Genomic DNA, 22,060 nt, shown 5'->3' with positions numbered 1-22,060 from the left:
ATACTACCCTTCATGAGCTTTTTAAAATGGAGGCTGATCAAGCTCCACTATTTTCCTTAAATAATGTTTATGCTCTGCCCTTTCCAGTACAGCATCCCTCTTCCTTTGAAAAATGAAGTCAGTTCCTTTGGATGCTAGTGACACTCGCAGGGCAAATTAGAGCTAATACATGCTCAGACCCCAAACAATGTTCCACAGCAGAAGAAAATCAAAGGGGCTGTATTAGAGATTTTTTCCCACCAGCAAATAATAATTATGACAAGACTTTTTGGAGAGAATTTTTTTTTTTTTTTTTTTTAAATTTGCCTACATATTATACAAATGTTCTGTTTCTAATTTAAAGACAATGTCCTGCTTAGAAAGGCATGTGCTACCAAGCCTGGTAGGGACAAGCAATGGTACCCAGATCTGCTTTCCCCATACAGTCAGCTATGCCAATGGCCATGCTCACAGACCTACAGCTTACAGCCCCTTTGCTCTGTGGCTTTACGCAGAGCAGTGGGAAATGGGGCTTCTTGCCACCTTCCTGTGGGGACAGGAATTTCACCTTGTGAACATATGAATGACTTATGAATAAAAGGCCTGAGGCTTCCAAGGCTCTACATTTGGCTCCTCCAAAATTTTCCTGCAAGGATCTGGCTATATTGTTCAACCTCTGCCTTTCCAAATGTGTAAAACAGAAAAAAGTTACCTCAGAAAAAGCGCTGGTGAGCTTAATTCATTCACAGCTATAAACCCCACAGAGATCTGAAGAGAAGTCACACAGAATATTCATGCTACCACACATTCAAGAGCTCGTTTTCACCCTCCCTGGTCAGTTTGAACCTCTATCATCCATTGCTCAGCAAACCAACATGTGCATGTGACTCCAGAAATACAGATTTCAAAGTTCTGTTTAATTCACCTGAGGAGCTGCTAAATACTATCACAGTGGTAATTTGTGACAGTGTGGTAAAGAATGAAGAAAAGGTGCTTGTTAATTGTTGGCATAACAAAATTAATTTTCCATCCCTAAACTTTTTCTTATCTCTCCTGTGGGCTCTGATGCAATGTTACTGAGTGGCACTGCTGAAATGCCAACTTGCATTTCTCATCCTTAATTTCCCTCTAAACATCATTAGTAATAGTTATTGCCAGACCAGATAGTACAATCTGGTCTTCCTGAAAGAAAATCCATTTCTAATTTCTTCTCCAGCTCCTTAGTAGCTGGTGCAGTGCTGTGTTTTCAACTTTAGCTTGAGAACAGTGCTGATAACACTGATGTTTTTAGTTGTTGCTAAGTAATGCTTACTCCAATCAAGGACTTTTCAGTCTCATGCTCTGCCAGTGAGGAGGGGCACAGGAAACAGGGAGGAAGCAGAGACAGGACACCTGACCCAAACTAACCAAAGGGGTATGCCATACCACAGCACATCCTGCCCGGTATAGAAACTGGGGGCAGTTACCCAGAAGGCCCAGATCGCTGCTTGGGTCAGGCTGGGTATTGGTTGGCAGGTAGTGAGCAATTGTTTTGGGTATCACTTGTGGGATTTTTTGTTTTCTTTTTCTTTTCCCCTTTTAGTTTTATAGTCACTCCCCTTGTTATTTCCCTTATCATTATTATTATTGGTGGTAGCAGCAGTGGCTTGTGTTATACCTTAGTTACTGGACTGTTCTTATCTCAACCCGTGGGAGTTACATTCTTTCAATTCTCCTCCCTATCCCTCTGGGAGTGGCGGGGAGGGAAGAACAGGGGGAGTGAGTGAGCAGCTGCATGGTTCTGAGTTACCGGCTGGGCTTGAACCACGACATGTGCTCAGCTTCCAATAAGATGGGAGTGCATTAAATAATTGGGAAGTAAAACATTCCTGCTTTGTTTATTTACATATAGTATGTCTGGATCTTTATGAATACCAAATTGTATATTCAGAGGGTCTTTAAAGCACATCTTTCAAGAACACTAACAAGTGTTAATTGAATAAAGCTAACAAATAGAAGGAAACACCCTTTAATCTGTGCATACAGACTCCTCTCTGGATGCTTCCATAAGTTACCCTTTTTGGTGGGCAACAATATTATGAAATATAAAGCAATTTTTCTCTTTCTGTCACATGGAAAACAAACCTTTACAGCGAGATGTGTAAACTGGTCTCGCTTTGGTCTGGATTAATGTGTCACCCTCATTTACCCATGCAAATAGAAATGGTTTCCGCCACCAGTTAGAGGGGTGGTGAGCTTAGATATCTGTGTGCAAAGAAAAACCTGCAATTGTAAAAAGCTGGCTTCTTGCATATTGTTATATATTGCACCAGTGATTTCTATATTTATGTGCAGTCCCTACAAAATTTGGTCTCCAGTACTCAGAAGTACTTTGAGTCAATTTTAGGAGGGCCTCTGTGTCATGACAGATCTTTAACTCAGCTCCCCATAATCGGCACATCTTCCATTTGTGTTTCTGCATTGTTTTGCAACGTATATAAAATAATTAGTTCAAAGCTAGGCTGCATTTCCATATCTATTAACTAAAGGCATCTTATCTCAGAATAAATAGACACTTGGACATTTCTAGCCAGGAATTGTGCTGCCAATAAACACAATTGATGCATATACATTGTCTTGGAGGCTTACCGTCCTGCCCATCTATTGGGATGTCATGGTGCCTGTGCAAAAGTTGGTTGGACCCTTGCCCTAGGCCATAGATGACAGGTAACAACACATTTAGCTGGGCAGCCTGAGCACTGGGTCCAAGTGCTGTCTCTGATGTAGGAAGCCCCTTCTGTGTGCCAGTGCTGCCACACATGGAATGACATGTCTCTTTACACTTGATCACACATATTGACACTTGGGTGCACTTAAGTGCATTAATGACTGTAATTATGGCTTTCACCTGGCTCCCTTCTTTTTCCCCTGCTCTGCATTGCTGCTGGGTTTTCTGCATGTCAATGTAAAGTTCTGAACACCTTGTCAGTCAGGGTCAGCCACAGAACAGTGTTAATGGTGTAAGAAATGAAAGAGGGTTTTTTGTCATAAGACATGCTACATTTCCAAGCTTCATCTCAGATGACTCTTTACAGACCTGAGAGATCTTTCTGTGTCTCACTGGAGAGACCTCAGGGATAATAATGCAACAATATATTGATCAGAATCATCTTCCCAAATGAAAAAAAAAAAAAAGCGCTACGCTTTGTCACTATGTCAAGCATAGGGCAATTCAAGATTTCTGCACCATGTTGTATTTCTGCAGAAGTGGCCACACAAAGAGGCCATGCAGTCTGGATGACACAGCTGTTCCAACAGCATTCGCACGTGCAGGAAGTACCACTTTGTTCTGTGCTGTGGAAGAAGGTACTGACAAATCATGAAGAAGTACATGAGCATGAACAGCCCTCACATGTAGCAATAACCTCTGTGCATGTCAGGCCTAAGAAACTTCCAGCATTACCCACAGAGAACCTCAAGAGACCAGCAACAGGCCCACATAGTCTACGATAGCGTGTCTTAGCTTTGGACCTTATGAGAGCCTCTTCCTAAACCCAAATTTTTAAGCAGCCATATATTCCTCCTCCCCTGAATTTAAACATACATATTGAAAACCAAAGACCTAATAAGTAAAACTCTTCCCTACTGTGACAACAGATCAGAGAGAAAACTTGTGGTTTTGCAGTCCATAAAGAACATTCAGGCAGACAGCATGATAGGTATATGCCTACAAATCTTTTAATTTTTAATTACTGTTAGTTATAATTATCTGTCTGTGTCTGAATGAAACTCAGCAATATGGCTGGAATAGATTTTTGTATTCTTGTAATTTATTAGCTTTGTAACTGCTAATAATTAAAATTAACAATACTCCAAGCACCATAGCAATATTTTTTTAAGAAATGCTAGCCAAATCTGCTAGGATAACTGACTAGGTTGTTTTCAGGATTTTAAAGGAGGACTAACATTAAAAAAAAAAAAAAGAAAAAAAAGAAAAAAAGAAAAGGGAAGGATTGATAACAGACTCGGAAAAGCCTATCAACAACCAAAATGCAAAGATAAAAATTCAGTTTAAAAGAAAAAATGTATTTTACTTGCAGGAAATTAATTCTACACGTGATTTTGTCAGTGCTTCATATGAAACTTAGGAAGAGCTTGTTTCCAGCAAGAAGCTCCTGGTGTTTAGCATCTAAGTTGCAGACAACTTCTGAAATGCAGCAAAAGTTACATTAAGTAAAAGTACTGCCTTGAGATCGAGCCACATTTCAGGTCCAATTTGTCCTGCCATCCACACGCTCCTCCAGGGAAAAATATCTACTGCAACTTCATCAAAACACCATAGATTTGCTTTTCTCTCACTGACTGTATGGACACTTGAGCCCAGAAGCACCAAAATATTTGTGTTACAAGCACATAGGGCTGTTTGGAAGAAAAATTTTACTCTTATTCAAGTAAGCTTGCAAGGGGCACAGGGAAACCGGGAGGAAGCAGAGACAGGACACCTGACCCAAACTAGACAAAGGGGTATTCCATACTACAGGACGTCATGCCCAGTATAGAAACTGGGGGGAGTTACCCAGGAGGCCCAGATCGCTGCTCAGGTCAGGCTGGGTATCAGTCAGCAGATAGTGAGCAATTGTATTCTCTCCCCTTGTTATTTCCCTTATCGTTATTATTATTGGTGGTAGCAGTAGTGATTTGTGTTATACCTTAGTTACTGGACTGCTCTTATCTCAACCCATGGGATTTAGGGATTTGCATTCTTTGATTCTCCTCCCCATCCCTCTGGGAGTGGGGAGGGGTGGGGAAGAATGGGGGGAGTGAGCAAGTGGCTGTGTGGTTCTGGTCTGGGCTTAAACAGTGACAAGTCTGTTCACAAACCTGTCTATGTAATCCTTCTTTCTTCTCCTGCCGGGCCACTCCCCCCTTTCCTGCTTTCCTAAGTGATTGTTACAGCCAACAGATTTTTCCTAAATATTCCAATTTTAGTCTGGAGCTTATCTTATGCCCCCACATATACAATAACAAATTCCTAGTTGAAACCTGACACACTATAACCCACAATATTGTATTATATTAATAATTACATTAACTATATTAATAATATATATAGTAATAATCAGGGGCTCAAGCCCCTTTCCACCACCATTTGAACCATTTCAGGGAACTTGCACCAGGGCAATAGTGATCCATTGCAATAGGTCTCCCAGGCCACATTAATTATTTTTCCCAAATCATATTTGTCCTCCCCCTTAAGCTTTTGTACCTTTTTCTTTATATCTTCTGTGGATTGACCTTTTATTAAATGTCCTAATTCTCTCCTTCCTTCCTCTGATTCAGGATCAATATTAGTATAATTATGCATCACCTCTTTTAATCTTTCCATAAATCCAGAGGGTGATTCATTTATATCTTGCTTTATTTCATATAGCTTAGACCAGTTCACTGCCTTGGGGGCCACATTCTTAATACAGAATAAAATCAACCTCTGATACTGTTTCAAAGCCTGCCTCTCCTGATCCCGATTAGGGTCCCAGTTAGGATTGGTGGTAGGTACATGAAGTTTCACTGTACCTGCCAATGTACCTGCCAGTGTGCCTGCCGTTGATTGTTGTTCTACTGTGGTCTGAGCCGTACTTAATATGATTACAGATAAGAGGATGATAGCTAATTTTACTTCGTAGGAGATGGGATTGTTTGTGCTACTGCTTGTAGGGCGTATTTGGAGTTTGAGACTCAGCCTGATCATAGGATTGAGTAGACTGCTAGGCTGGATATGGCTAGGAGGAAGAGAAGGCCTAGGTTTAGGTCTATGAGGGGGAATGGAAGAGGGGTCCAGATTGTTAGTGCAAGGAGGAGGACTAGTATTGGGGTTGTGATGAATAGAAGTGGTGAAGATGTAGAGGGGTGGGTAGGTTCTTTGATGAATAGTTTAATTCTGCCTGCTATAGGTTGCAGTAGTCCGAAGGAGCCAACAATGTTTGGTCCTTTTCGGGCTTGTACATAGCTTAGGATTTTTTGTTCAATTAATGTAAGGAATATTACAGCAACTAGGATGGGGATTATGTAGGCTAGTGATATAATGGGGTAGTCTGGAGGGATGTTTGATCAGATCATGGTTGGGAGCTAGAGAGAGGATTTGAACCTCTGGGTAAAGGGTTTAAGTCTTTTGCATTTGCTGGGCTCTGCTACACTAGCAGTCCTTTTCTAGGAGGAGGGGGTGTGGTCTTTTGGTGGTTTAGTTCAGTTCATCACTTAAAAAGAGGGTGTGCTTGGGGTATTGGCCCTACCTTTCCAATCCTTTTGTACTAGGAAAGGTTGGTCATAGAAACAGAACTGGATTACTCTGGTCTGAACTCAGATCACATAGGACTATTAATTGTTGAACAAACGAACCCTTGGGAACGGCTGCACCAATAGGATGTCCTGATCCAACATGGAGGTGGCAAACCTCCTCGTCGATAGGGGCTATTGGGGGAGATTACGCTGTTATCCCTGGGGTAGCTTGGTTCATTGGGTCTGGTTGCTGCTGGCACGTTGAAGGGTTGCTCAATGAGGATGATCAGGGGACTGGAGCACCTCCCATATGAAGACAAGCTAAGAAAGTTGGGGCTGTTCAACCTGGAGAAGAGAAGGCTGCGTGGAGACCTCATAGCAGCCTTCCAGCATCTGAAGGGGAGCTATAGGGATGCTGGGGAGGGACTCTTCATTAGGGACTGTAGTGGTAGGACAAGGGGCAATGGGTTAAAACTTAAACAGGAGAATTTTAGATTGGATGTAAGGAAGAAGTTCTTTACTGGCACATTGAGGGGTTGCTCTTAGTTAAGAGGTCTGGTCTTATTTTTGGAGGATTTGTTTTTTTTCAAGGTCGCCCCAACCTAAAAATATTGGCCAGTACTTCAGGTAGTGGGCCTGGTAGGTTTTAGTTTGGTGTGTAGTGGTTTTAAAGTTCCACAGGGTCTTCTTGTTTTATGTATTTATCCCTGTTTTTGCACAGGGAGATCAGTTTCACTGATTATCTGCAGGAGACAGTTAAGACCTTGTTTAGCTGTTCCTACAAGTCTCGATTTATGGGACAATTGACTGTGCTACCTTCACACGGTTAGGATACTGCGGCTGTTAAATGTGGTGTCACTGGGCAGGCATCACCTTCAATACTTGTCTAGCTGAAGGCTATGTTTTTGGTAAACAGTCAGGCCTTGGGTTTACCGAGTTCCTTGTGCAGATTTTAATGATCCTAGTGTGCACTCCTGAGTCGGGTTAACAGGATGTGCTCAATATCTGGTCTTGTGGGGGGGATCAATATTGGCTATTGTGCTGTTAATGGCATGTGTTAGTTAGCGCTTGAGAGGATGTGGTATCCTGGTTACTCTTTCTAGCATTGATTCATCTATGGTTCTCGGTTGGTCTATTAAGGGTGCCCCCTTTGGAGGCAGTGGTACCCATAACTGGGTACCATTACTGTCTCCTCAGTTGTTATCAGTCTCATGATGTTCCTTCCCCCATCAGCCAAACATTCCTTTATCTCTATGTGTTAGTAAGTTAGAACATTTTGGTCTATTCTACTATGTTAAAGTCACACACACTATTGTCATTTTAAAATATAATCCTACAAGCCAATGAACCATAGTAGCCACTCTTCTTTCGATATGGATACATTTAAAGAAACTGGGCACTAAGAAATGCCATCAAATTCCTCCAGCAAAGTTCCCTTAATCTAGTGGTTTGACGTATCTCCAAATCTGAACAGAAAAGAAAGCCCTTTATTCATATCAGGCAATAAAACACCTGAACACCTGTACTAGGAAAGACCTGGCAGGCACCATGCTCCCTTGGTACATGGATTACTTGTGCATTGTTTATTATATCTGTTACCTTACTTTTGATCAATTGTAATCATTTAGGAGGAAATGGTAAGATTAACAGTACACAAGCAAATAGTAGGAATTAATCCTTTAAATGCAAATACTTCATTGGTTATGTGATGGCTTCTTGGAAAAAGCAATGTGGCAAAAGAAAATCCTCCATAGGACTCCTCTGAAAGCCACTGCTCAGTCATAATTTCCTTAAAGCGATACTCTATGCAAGCATTTAAGGAGGTATCTTTCCCTACTGTGAATTACACCACAAATATAACTTTCAGCACCCATTATGTGGCATATGTTATGTGTAAAGCATAAACCTATATTAAAATACAACTCCTAGTTCAGAACTGCAAAGAAGGTTTGATTGGCAAAATCTTGCAGCAGATTCTCCTGGAAGGCATGCCAAGGCACATGAAAAACAACAAGGGGCTTGGTGACAGCCAGCATGGCTTCACTAAGGGGAAATCCTGCCTGACCAATTTGGTGGCCTTCTTTGATGGGGCTACGGAACTGATGGACAGGGGTAGAGCAGTTGACGTCATCTACCTGGACTGTTCTGTTTAATTCACCTGAGGAGCTGCTAAATACTATCACAGTGGTAATTTGTGACAGTGTGGTAAAGAATGAAGAAAAGGTGCTTGTTAATTGTTGGCATAACAAAATTAATTTTCCATCCCTAAACTTCTTCTTATCTCTCCTGTGGGCTCTGATGCAGGACACCTGATCCAAACCAAGCAAAGAGGATTCCATACCACAGCACGTCATGCCCTGTATAGAAACTGGAGGGGGTCACCCAGAATGCCCAGATCGCTGCTCGGGTCAGGCTGGGTATCGGTTCGTGGGTGGTGACAAATTGTATTTGGCATCACTTACAGAATCATCGAATCACAGAATAGTTAGGGTTGGAAAGGACTTTAAGATCATCCAGTTCCAACTCCCCTGCCATGGGCAGGGAAACCTCACACTAAAAGATGTCACCCAAGGCTCTGTCCAACCTGGCCTTGAACACTGCCAGGGATGGAGCATTCACAACTTCCTTGGGCAACCCATTCCAGTGCCTCACCACCCTCACAGTAAAGAACTTCCTCCTTATATCCAGTCTAAACTTCCCCTGTTTAAGTTTTAACCCGTTACCCCTTGTCCTGTCACTACAGTCCCTAATAAAGAGTCCCTCCCCAGCATCCCTATAGGCCACCTTGAGATGCTGGAAGGCTGCTATGAGATCTCCACACAGCCTTCTCTGACTGGTCTGTAATTCCCCTTGTCTTCCATTTCCCCCTTCTTGAAAATGGGGGTTATATTTCCCTTTTTCCAGTCGTTGGGAACTTCACCTGACTGCCATGATTTTTCAAACATGATTGCCAGTGGCTTAGCAACTTCATTTGCTAGCTCCTTCAGGACCCACAGATGGATTTCATCAGGTCCCATGGACTTGTGCGCTTTCAGATTTTTAAGATGGTCTCAAACCAGACCTTCTCCTACAGTGGGACCAAGGATTTCATTCTCACAGTCCCTGCGCCTGCCTTCCAAAACTTGGGTTGTGCAGTCAGAGCCTTTGCCAGTGAAGACCGAGGCAAAGAAGTCATTGAGAACCTCAGCCTTCTCCAAATCCTGTGTAGCCAGTTCTCCTGATTGCTTCCGGAGGGGGCCTACGTTGTCGTTAATCTGTTTTATATTTGCAATGTACCTACAGAATCCCTTCCTCTTACCTTTCACATCCCTAGCCAAGTTTAATTCTAACTGGGCCTTACCTTTCCTAAGCTGGTCCCTAGCTTCCCACACAACATCCCTGTACACTTCCCAGTCTGCCTGTCCTTGCTTCCCCTTTTTATAAGCCTCTTTTTTAATTTGAATTTTCTTCATCAGCTCCTTATCCATCCAAGGAGGTCTCCTGGCTCTCCTGCTGCACTTCCTTCTAGTTGGGATGCAACACTCCTGAGCTTGTAGCAGGTGATCCTTGAATATCAACCAAGAGTCTTGGGCCCCCCTGCCCTCCAGGGCTATATCCCATGGAACCTTACTAAGCATGTTTCTGAAGAGGCCAAAGTCTGCTCTCTTGAAGTCCATAGCAGTAAGCTTGCTGCACGCTCTTCTCACTGTCCTGAGGATCTCAAATTTGACCATCTCATGATCGCTGCATCCTAGGCTGCCCTGGAGTACCACATTCTCAACAAGCCCTTCCCTGTTGGTGAGCACAAGGTCAAGCATGGCACCTCTCCTTGTCGGCTCCTCTATTACTTGCAGAAGGAAGTTATCTTCCACACAATCGAGGAACCTCCTGGACTGCTTCTGCCGAGCCATTCCGTCATTCCAACAGATATCAGGGTGGTTTAAGTCCCCCATGACAAGGGCCTGTGAGCGTGAGGCTTTTCCTATCTGTCTGTAGAGTGCTTCATCCGCAGGTTCTCCTTGATCAGGCGGTCTGTAACACATCCCCACAGTAATGTCTCCCATATCTGTTTTCCCTTTAACCCTGTCTCACAAACTCTCTGTAAACTGCTCACCTGCCCCCAGACAGAGTCCCATACTCTCCAGCCTATCCCTAACATAAAGGGCAACTCCCCCTCCCCGCCTGCCAGGCCTGTCTTTTCTAAAGAGCCTGTAACCTTCCATTCCAACACTCCAGTCATAGGAGCCATCCAACCATGTTTCTGTGATACCGTTTATGTTATATCCCCGTAGATGTGCACACATCTCTAATTCCTCTTGTTTGTTCCCCATGCCACGGGCGTTTGTATAGGGGCATCTGAGACGAGCTCCAAATGAAGCCGTCTTGTTGGCTGGAGCGGCTGGAATATCTCTACATTGCTCCGAGCATTTATTATACGTTCTGGCAACTGACTGGGTGTGTTGGGATGGAATGATGCCCCCCTCCCCCAACACCTCTAGTTTAAAGCCTCCTTGACCAGTCTGGCAAGCCTCCTACCAAAATTGCTCTTCCCCTTCTTTATCATTAGACCAGCTCCACCAGCCCCCAGTAGACCTGGCCTACAAACTTCGGTCCTGTGTTCAAGACACCCAAACCGCTGACTATGACACCACCCTTTTAACCATTTATTAACCTGTCTAATCCTCCTAGCTTTTTTTAGGTCCTCCCCTGTGTCCTGGAGAATTGACGAAAAGGCTATCTGAGCTCCAGATCCCCTAACCACCTCTCTCAGTGCTCTGTAGTCTTTATTTATTTTCCCCAGGCTACTACTATCTATATCCCTAGCACCCACATGGATCACTAGGAGTGGGTAATAGTCTGTGGGACTTATTAGAGCATGCAGCCTATAATTAGAAATGCAACTGATACAGTACATACAGCATTATTAATTATATTGCATCCTCTCCAGGAGGCTGCTAGTGTTGGTTCTCTTAGAGTCCTAGAAACTCATTGTAATGCGCATTAAATACACATTGCAACAGCAGAAGCAGCTTTATGGAGAAGCATATTCCCATTCTAAGATGGGCAGAATGGCAGTCTAAGTGGTACTAGGCGCCCTATCAACATATTTAAAACTATCCTACAAACGCATATGAATTTGGGAACAATGAGCACTGTGCTTTGCCTCTGCCGTTCAGCTGGGTCTGCACAACCCGCTAATCCTTACTAACAGGCAGTAAATTATGTACCTCCAAATTTATACAAATGCCTGCCTTTGAAATCAGTGGGCACCACCCAGGTTTCACCTTCAGGGTTCAGATAATCAGCTCTCATTCCGACTGGCTTCCCTCAAGACCAGTATGAAAATAAATATGTGTCTGACAGGGATCAAATGCTTTTGGAGACAAAAGTAGGTACTGAAAACATTACAGGATACTGTAATCTCCACATGATACTTTTACACAAAGCGCTCTGTTCCTCTTTTGGCCTGACGTAGTTTCAGCCTGACAGAATCCAGCAGGCCTGCTTGTTTTAAACAAGAGCACATCCTATTATTTTTTTGAGAAATGAAATGTAAAATTAATGCTTATTATTTTGAGCTTGGAAAAAAAAAAAAAAGCAAGAAACCCAAGATTCTTATTTGCTGTGCATTGCTCGTTTAGTCTTGTATTCAACTGATCCCCACACAGATACGCTTATGGAGAAATGGGAGAATATCTAGCACAGCAAGCTGTAAAAATCTGCATTTTATTTTACAGATGAGAGGTGTTGCATGTTATGAAGGTCTCTCATAGATGCTTGTCATGTGTTTTTTTAAAAAAGGGGTGTGTGGAAAGAAAAATGAGAGAAATAATTATATGTTTTGTGTTGCTAAAGCCCAGTGCCGCATGTCTGACTGAAGTGTTGGTTGTCACGCCACTATGTCAAAAAGCCGCCTTGCTTGTACCTATATGATCTTATATAATTCAAGGAAGTTATTCTCCAAAGGTGACTGAGTATCCCTATACATGCACCGTGTTTCTGTGTAAAATAATATGCTGTAAAATGCCATGGAGGAGAGAGTGATTATAACATCAATTCTACCTATATCTTTGGGCATTTTCATATTTTTAATACACATGCTTGAAAAGAGAAATGTTTGCCATGCTAACCATGGAACTTTTTTCCCTGTTTTTTTCTTTATGGATGGTTTTATAGACACAAGAAATACATAATAGACTCCTATGGGAGTGGAATAAAAACCCCCACCAGTGAGGAGAAGGACTTATAATTCAGAAGTGGATTTGCCAATCTGTCCTGGGTTCAGCAGTAGCAGTCATTTTTCTCCTTCTTAGTAGCTAGTGCAGTGCTATGTTTTCATTTTCTGGCCTGGGAACAGTGCTGATAATGCCAATGTTTTTAGTTGCTGCTCGAATGCTTGGTCTGACCAAGGACCTTCTGAGCCTCATGCTCTGCCAGGGAGGAGGGGAAGCTGGGAGGAAGCAGAGACAGGACACCTGACCTAAACTAGCCAAAGAGGTATTCCATACCACAGTACGTCATGCCCAGGGAAGTAACTGGGAGTTACCCAGAAGGGCTAGGACTGCAGGGTTGGAGGAGGTATCGGTCGGTGCTTGGCTGGGAGGAGTGGGGCGAGTTATTGGTTGGCTGGTGTTGAGGTGTTGTATTCTTTCCTCTTGTTATTTCCTTTATCATTATTATTATTGGTGGTAGCAGTAGTGATTTGTGTTATACCTTAGTTACTAAACTGGTCTTATCTCAACCCGTGGGAGTTGCATTCTTTCGATTCTCCTTCCCATCCCTCCAGGAGCAGGGGGAGGGCAAGAAAGGGAGGGGGAGTGAGTGAACGAGCTGTGTGGTTTGGTTTAAACCATGACACAATCAAAAGGTCTTGCCTCAAGTGGGATGAATTTCCAGATCTGCAGGAACCTATTATGTTTTATTATTTTTCATTCTAGTTTTAGTTTGTTTGTTATGGGTTTAACTATTTAAAATACTGCAAGGATCATCTAAGAAAATACAGTCTCTGTTACCTAATTAAACATACCAAGCTTATTAAAATATACTTCAGTTGAAATGCTGAGCTTTGTTGTTTGGCTTTCTTTTATTATTTTTATTTTATTTTACTGAATTTATGGGTATTTAGGCTGCAAAAAGAGCAGCTGTCTGATCAGCAGTATGTGTCTGTATTTATGAACACATGTGCTCACACAGGACCACAGGCTTTACATGAATCACTGTTTTCCAAATACCCAGTATGTGGAGGGTAGAAAATTAATACCAAACATGATTTCTCTGATTTACTTGTAGAAGGAATTCCTTCCATTCCCCGCAGTACCTGCAGGTACCTCCAGGTTTTTTGCAGTGTTCAGTTGCTGTACAGAGCTATGTGCCTGGGCATGCTCAGGATGCTCAGCACAAGGCACGTATCCCTTCCCCATTTTCCTCCCCTTTGGAGCAGATTGCCAGCATGGCTTCACTAAGGGGAAATCCTGCCTGACCAATTTGGTGGCCTTCTTTGATGGGGCTACGGAACTGATGGACAGGGGTAGAGCAGTTGACGTCATCTACCTGGACTTGTGCAAAGAGTTCGACACTGTCCCGCCCGACATCCTTGTCTCTAAATTGGAGAGACATCAATTTGATAGGTGGACCACTCGGTGGTTAAAGTACTGGCTGGCTGGCCGCACGCAAAGAGTTGCGGTCAATGGCTCAATGTCCAGTTGCAGATCCTGCCCCTCTACTCTGCTCTCGTGAGACCTCACTTGGAGTATTGTGTGCAGTTCTGGTGTCCCCAACATAAAAGGACATGGAACTCCTGGAACAAGTCCAGAGGAGGCCCATGAGGATGATCAGGGGACTGGAGCACCTGCCATATGAAGACAGACTGACAAAGTTGGGGCTGTTTAGCCTGGAGAAGAGAAGGCTGCGTGGGGACCTCATAGCAGCCTTCCAATATCTGAAGGGGGCCTATAGGGATGCTGGGGAGGGACTCTTCGTCAGGGACTGTAGTGACAGGACAAGGGTTAACGGGTTAAAACTTAAACAGGGGAAGTTTAGATTGGACATAAAGAGGAAGTTGCTGGGTTGGATGTTCAAAGGCAGTGTCTCCTCTACATGTCATGCAACTGATGCTACATGGTGTAAGTGGGCTGCACTAATTACAAAACGAGCTCGAATAGGAATTCCCAGTCGTCCAGGCATTCTAGAAATCATCATGGACTGGACAGAGGGCAAAGATTTTGGAATGTCACCAGAGCAGGAGGTGGTGCATGCTGAAGAGGCCCCACCATATAATAAACTGTCAGAAAGTTAAAAGCAGTACGCCTTGTTTACTGATGGGTCCTTCCGTATTGTGGGAAAGCATTGGAGATGGAAGGCAGCCGTATGGAGTCCTCGACGACACGTTGCAGAAACTGTTGAAGGAGAGGGCGAATTGAGTCAGTTTGCAGAGGTGAAAGCCATCCAGCTGGCCCTGGACATTGCTGAACGAGAAAAGTGGCCAGTACTTTATACTGACTCATGGATGGTGGCAAATGCCCTGTGGGGGTGGTTGCAGCAATGGAAGCAGAGCAACTGGCAACACAGAGGTAAACCCATCTGGGCTGCTGCACTGTGGCAAGATATCACTGCCCGGGTGCAGAACCTGGTGGGAAAGGTACAATGGGCTGTTAAAAACTACACTGAGAGCCATGGGTGCGGGAACTTTCAAACACTGGGATACACACTTACCAAAGGCCACCTGGTTGGTCAACACCAGAGGATCTGCCAACAGGGCTGGCCCAGCCCAGTCAGAACTTTTACATATTGTAGAGGGGGGACAAAGTTCCTGTGGTGCACATTAAGAATTTGCTGGGGAAGACAGTCTGGGTTATTCCTGCTTCAGGTAAAGGCAAACCCACTCGTGGGATTGCTTTTTCTCAGGGGCCCGTATATACTTGGTGGGTAATGTGGGAAGATGGGGAAGTCCTATTTGTACCTCAAGGGTATTTGATTTTATTGGAAAACAGGCAGTGAACTCATTTATATGCTGTTGCCTGCTATATAACAGTTTTATAGCCCATCAACTAGATGTCTTTAGGTCACCAGTGACTGACCCTGACTTCCCTCCGACTATCACCCCAACAAAGAATGAACTTTGACGAAAGCAGACAACCTCAGCAGTGACCAGGTGAGTTCCACGGTGCCATCAGCAGGCAACAATCCAACACTGCACACAGCCTCTCCTGCTCTGAAAGGCTGTTAGAAGAGATGGAGCCCAACATCATGAACTCTATGAACTCAGCACCTTTATAGGGAGTAGTCCATGGACTAAGAAATTATATCTCTCTCTTTGTGTGTGTGTGTGTATATGTGTGTATATATACATGAGATAAAAGTAATGCTATATTTTAAAATACGGGATCTAATAATGATGTGAATGGTATGGAATAAGGGGTGGATACTGAGACAAGGGGGGCACAAAATCACAAAATGGAATATATAAACCTTTAGAATTAGTTTTAAGTAATGTTAAATTTGATGGCTTTGTAACAGTAGCAATGGAAAATTACTGAGGTGCATGATACATAGGAAAAATAATAGAGTGCAGCTAGAGAACACACTGAGCATTCTTGTACAAGATAAATCGCTATAGTTGACATATTTTTAAGAAAAACAGTCTAGAAGAACAGGACACAGAGATAAGGAGTATCTGGGAATGGCAGGTGTCCAGGATGGGCTACAGTTAAACCAACTGATAAGTAGGAGGACAGGAGGATTATTATGTCTCTGGTGCTAACGAACCACTTAAACTGGTATAAGCATCTACTGTGCGTGCTTCAAAGGCTGCCAGAGGTGATGGAGATTGTTGGAAGAAGTAAACAACTGTCAGAGACCACCACCACAATTCTGTACGCATGCGGGGAACTTTCTGGAAAATTATGTAATCCATACGTAGCCTCATGAATATGTATGTATGCCCAGTGGCTATATAAGGACGGCTTGTGTAGCAATACAGAGATACACGCTAGGTGGAGTTATCCCCCGTGTCTCCTGGCGCCGCAATAAAGAATACCTGCTTGTCAGCTTGAAAACTGTTGGTGAGTTTGTTCCTGGCGTTTTCTCCGAATCAGTACTGTCCAGGGTCCAGCTATAGCTGTCATTTTTTCTTATTATTATTAGCTGGTGCAGTGCTGTGTTTCGACTTTAGTCTGGGAACAGCACTGATAACACCGATGTTTTTAGTTGTTGCTAAGTAATGCTTACTCCAATCAAGGACTTTTCAGTCTCATGCTCTGCCAGTGAGGAGGGGCACAGGAAACAGGGAGGAAGCAGAGACAGGACACCTGACCCAAACTAGCCAAAGGGGTATTCCGTACCACAGCACGTCATGCCCACTGTATAAACTGGGGGGAGTTACCCGGAAGGCCCAGATCACTGCTCTGTCAGGCTGTGTATTGGTCAGCAGGTGGTGAGCAATTGTATTGTGCATCACTTGTGTTTATTGTTTTCTTTTCCTTTTCCCCTTTTAGTTTTATATTCTCTTCCCTTGTTATTTCCCTTATTATCATTATCATTGGTGTTTACAGTAGTGGTTTTGTGTTATACCTTAGTTACTGGACTATTCTTATCTCAACCCTTGGGAGTTACATTCTTTCAATTCTCCTCCCCATCTCTCTGGGAGTGGGGGGAGGAAGAAAGGGAGGAGTGAATGAGCAATTCTGTGGTTCTGAGTTACTGGCTGGGCTTAAACCACGAAAGCAGATTTAACCCTATCAGTTGAACAACTGGTTCACTAATACAAAATCTTCATAACTCAACAAAAATATAACCAGCATTTGAGGAGTTTAGAGAAGGTAGCATACACATCAGAAACTGTTAATCATGCCAAGGTAGACTGGCTCAGAAGTTTTGAGCATTTCTAACTGCTTTGCACACACATTTTGTGTCTTCCTTGGCTCAGGTATTTGGATTAGTAAAATCCCTGGTATCAAGTAAACATGCATTTCTGAGTCACTCACTGCTGAAATAGACTAAAACTGTAAAGCTAAGAATTGAAATTTCATTCAGCCAACACCATTCAATATTACCCGTGTAAATATTATGAGCACAGAAATTTTAAGTGCACACATATCCTGCATAAAACCTGGGAAATTACAATCATAATGTATCTGATTAAAGGTATTTTCAGTAATTTTGCAACACACACCATTTCAGAATTGAAACACTATGTAATTAAAACTGTTAATTGCAAAAAAACCAGGTGCTGTAAAGACTATAATTTAACAAGGTTCTCTTTATTTGATCACCTGATTTTAAAGGTTAATGCAATGACCTAGGAAGCCAGTGTGCCCATTTTAATTGTGCTGGCATTTTGACATCACTTTAAAGGAAAAATTGGAGGAAAAATCAGAGCCAACTTTACAAGCCACTGTTGCCTTCATAAAACGTTCATAGTGAGAGCACACAAACCCCATATCTGCTGACTTTATTTAAATATTAACTAGGTATAGTTAAAACTTTTGTACACTTACATAAATCAGATTGCTAGAACAAGGGAAAGGAGATTCCCCTGGGGAAAAAAAAAACCCACAAACAAAAAAAAAAAAAACACAAAAAACCCCAAAACAAACAATAAAAAAACAAACCAAAAAAAAAAAAAGAACAAAATGAAAAGATCAGCAATCCTTCCACAGCATGACACCATGACACAAGAGGCAGCAGCTTGGGAATTCAGCAAGATAAATAAAACCCCTCGAAAGTTTAAGTTTATTGGTTTATAAAGCTAATAGATTTCAATGAGGCACATGGTACAATTCCAGAAAAAGACTGCATTTGCCAAGGGACAGTAGCAGTGCTACACAGGTAAGATACGAGTCCTATTGACTATTACCCACTTCTAGTGGTCCATGTGGGTGCTAGTGATATAGACAGCAGTAGCCTGGAGAACATTAAGAAGGACTACAGAGCCCTGGGAAATGTGTTTAAGGGCTCTGGAGCTCAGATAGTTTTTTCATTGATCCTCTAGGTCAAAGGGGAGGACCCTGAAAAGTTCAGGCAGATTTGGCAGGTTAATAAATGGTTAGAACAGTGGTCCCATAGTTAGGGGACTCAATTTGGGAGGCCAGGTCTACTGGAGGCTGGTGGAGCTGGTCTGACAAAGAAGAGCTGCTTTGGTAGGAGAATTGCCAGGCTGGTTAAGGCAGCTTTAAACTAGATGTGTTGGGTGAGGGGGGATTTGATCCATCCCAACACACCCAGTCAGATGCCAGCACCTGTACTAAATGCTTGGAGTGATGCAGAGCTACTTTTGCTGCTCCAGCCAATGAGTCATCTTTATTTGGAGCTCAGCTCAGAAACCTCTATACAAACATCCATATTCTAGGGAATAAACAAGAGGAATTAGAGATGTGTGCACAGCTACAGGGATATGACATTGTTGGTATCACAGAAACATGGGGGGATGGCTCCTACAACTGGAGTGTTGGAATAGAAGGTTATAGGCTCTTTAGGAAAGACGAGCCAGGCAGACAGGGAGGGGGTGTAGCTATTTATGTCTATGGTAAGCTGGAGAGTATGGAACTCTGTCTGGAGACAGGTGATGAGCCAACAGAGAGTTTGTGGGTCAGGGTCAACCTCATGAAGTTCGACAGTGCAAAGTGCAAGGTCCTACACCTGGGTTGGAGCAATCCCAGGCACAGCTACAGGTTGGGCAGAGAAGAGATTCAGAGCAGCCCTGCGGAGAAGGACTTGGGGTTGTTGGTCGATGAGAAACATGAGCCAGCTTCAATGTGCGCTTGCAGCCCAGAAAGCAACCATATCCTAGGCTGCATCAAAAGGAGCGTGACCAGCAGGTCGAAGGAGGTGATCCTGACCCTCTACTCTGCTCTTGTGAGACCCCACTTGGTGTACTGCATCCTCTACATAAAAAGGACATGGAGCTGTTGGAGCAAGTCCAGAGGAGGCCATGAGGATGATCAGGGGACTGGAGCACCTCCCATATGAAGACAGGCTGAGAAAGTTGGGGCTGTTCAGCCTGGAGAAGAGAAGGCTTCCAGTATCTGAAGGGGGCCTATAAGGTCAGGGTCTGGCCCCTCCAAAAGGCTTCTGCACCCAGGCATGGGTTTGTGGAGGCTCAAACTGCTGTGGCATCCAGTTCTGCCCTGGAAACTGGTATGTAATGCCTGGTTTGCAGAACCTGCAGCTTATTAATGTGCTTGTGCCTTGGTGCAGCTTCTAATTAAGCATCGTGTCAAGCTGCACCCACACTTTGCTCTCATACCTTGGTAAAGAAAATTCTTTTACTTCTATCTATCTTAACAGTGAGAAAGGGGAAGGGGTAGCTACCATTTGCTTAGTCTTTGTATGTTAATAAGTCTCTAAATTAATGGAGAAAAAGAAACTATTTACAAGGTGTTTGATGTAGACATGTCAAGATGTAGAAACACTACTGTCAAGAGAAATATTCATAGTGAATCATGATATCTGTCTTACTTATTTATTCCAGCCATGCTCAGAGACCCCTTTCTACTGATCATAGAATCATAGAATGGTTAGGGTTGGAAAGGACCTTAAGATCATCAAGTTCCAACCCCCCTGTCATGGGCAGGGACACCTTACACTAAACCATGCCACCCAAGTCTCTGTCCAACCTGGCCTTGAACACCGCCAGGGATGGAGCATTCGCAACTTCCCTGGGCAACCCATTCCAGTGCCTCACCACCCTCACATTAAAGAATTTCTTCCTTATATTCAATCTAAACTTCCCCTGTTTAAGTTTTAACCCATTGCCCCTTGTCCTATCACTACAGTCACTGATGAAGAGTCCCTCCCCAGCATCCCTATAGGTCGCCTTCAGATACTGGAAGGCTGCTATGAGGTCTCCACTCGGCCTTCTCTTCTCCAGGCTGAACAGCCCCAGCGTTCTCAGCCTGTCTTCATACGGGAGGTGCTCCAGTCCCCTGATCATCCTCATGGGCCTCCTTTGGACTTGTTCCAACAGTTCCATGTCCTTTTTATGTTGAGGACACCAGAACTGCACACAATACTCCAAGTGAGGTCTCACAAGAGTAGAGTAGAGGGGCAGGATCACCTGCTGGTCTCCAGCAGAACATTGAGCTATTGACCCTGTGGAGTGAAAGGGATAAGATTTGCACGAAAAAGAGTTTGGGAATGAGCTCTGAGGCCTTGGTGCTTTGACAAGCCCTGGGGCGATGAGTTGGTATGTTAAAGGATGAATAAGGTAAACAAAGCAAGCCTTGGGAGGATGGGCCAGGATGTAGTTGTGGCAGGAATCTCAGTTGGAGGCCAGAGGATGTGGGGGTTTTAAGAGGGTCTGCAGCATTGTGATTGGACTATTTACCTGGAGAGTTTCACAGTGGCCAATGAGATTGAACGTTGTGTGTATGTGAAGGTTGGGAAAGTACTGAACAAGGGGATAAAAAGGGCTTGGTGGTAATAAACGAGGATTTGAACCTCTGCATTAACTTGAGTCCCTGTCATGAAATGCCACAATTGACCACAACTATTTGCGTGTGGCCATCCAGCCAGTTCTTCATTCACCGAGTGGTCCATCCATCAAATTGATGTCTCTGCAATTTAGAGACAAGGATGTCCGGTGGGACAGTGTTGAACTGATGCAGAGGGTTGAACAATGTACAGGGGGGTTGTACAAGGGGGCTTAAAGGAATTTTGCTTGCTTAACAGAAAGTATTGTTTGCAAATACCTATCATGCTTGCCATGCAGTACTAGGACAATAAGCTACTGACTGATAAGGGGGAGAAACAGACTGATAAGGGGGAGAAACAGACAGCTTTGCGGTTTGGACTTTGACCAGATTCCTAAAGAGCATGCGTGACGGCTAGAGGTGAAAAGTTCAGGCTCGAGGAAGACTCATTTACTTCATCTTGAAGACCCCTACTCACAAGAGGAAGACTCATTTACTTCATCTTGAGACCCTCACCCAAGACCACGGGGGGGGGGGGGGGGGGGGGGGGCACTGCGCAGGCACAAAGGACCTTCTAGCTCATTATAATATAAAGCGGGGATAGGCATCTTGTGTAACCTTATGAATATGTATAACTTTAGAGAATAAATGTAAGAGGGAAACGACACTGGGGTGTACATGCTTTGGAGGAGCTATCCCCCATGCGTCTCAGCGCTGAATAAAGCATACCTACTTTACAACTTTAATGAGTTGTGGAGTCTATCCGTGTATCAGAACCCTTTGCACAAGTCCAGGTAGATAACATCAACTGCTCTACCCCTGTCCATCAGTTCCATAGCCCCATCACAGAAGGCCACCAAATTGGTCAGGCGGGATTTCCCCTTAGTGAAGCCATGTTGGCTGTCACCAACCACCTTGTTGTTTCTCATGTGCCTTAGCATGCCTTCCAGGAGAATCTGCTCCAAGATTTTGGCAGGCACAGAGGTGAGACTGACTGGTCTGTAATTCCCCGGTTCTTCCATTTTCCCCTTCTTGAAAATGGGGGTCATATTTCCCTTTTTCCAGTCGTCGGGACCTCCACCTGACTTCTATGATTTTTCAGATATTATGGGCAGTGGCTTAGCAACTTCATTCGCCAGCTCCTTCAGGACCCGCGGATGGATTTCATCAGGTCCCATGGACTTGTGCACATTCAGGTTCTTAAGATGGTCTTGAACCAGATCCTCTCCTACAGTGAGCCTAAGGTCTTCATTCTCACAGTCCCTGCATCTGCCTTCCAAGACTTGGATGCTGTGGTCAGAGCATTTGCTAGTGAAGATGGAGGCAAAGAAGTCGTTGAGAACCTCAGCCTTCTCCAAATTCAGGGTAGCCAGTTCTCCCAATAGCTTCCGGAGGGGGCCTATGTTGTCCCTAAACTGTCTTTTATTTGCTACGTACCT

At 43.8% G+C, this 22,060-nt stretch overlaps 1 protein-coding gene across 11 annotated transcripts in view; it reads right to left on the bottom strand.

The window, feature by feature from the left end:
• Nucleotides 1-22,060, bottom strand: part of LOC136004198 (zinc finger protein 423-like) — a 394,537-nt gene that overhangs the window by 16,706 nt on the left and 355,771 nt on the right. The window lies entirely within an intron of this gene.

Source organism: Lathamus discolor, chromosome W (genome assembly GCF_037157495.1).
Source record: "Lathamus discolor isolate bLatDis1 chromosome W, bLatDis1.hap1, whole genome shotgun sequence".
NCBI classification, from domain to species: Eukaryota; Metazoa; Chordata; class Aves; order Psittaciformes; family Psittacidae; genus Lathamus; species Lathamus discolor.
This window is presented reverse-complemented; position numbering and strand designations above follow the sequence as displayed.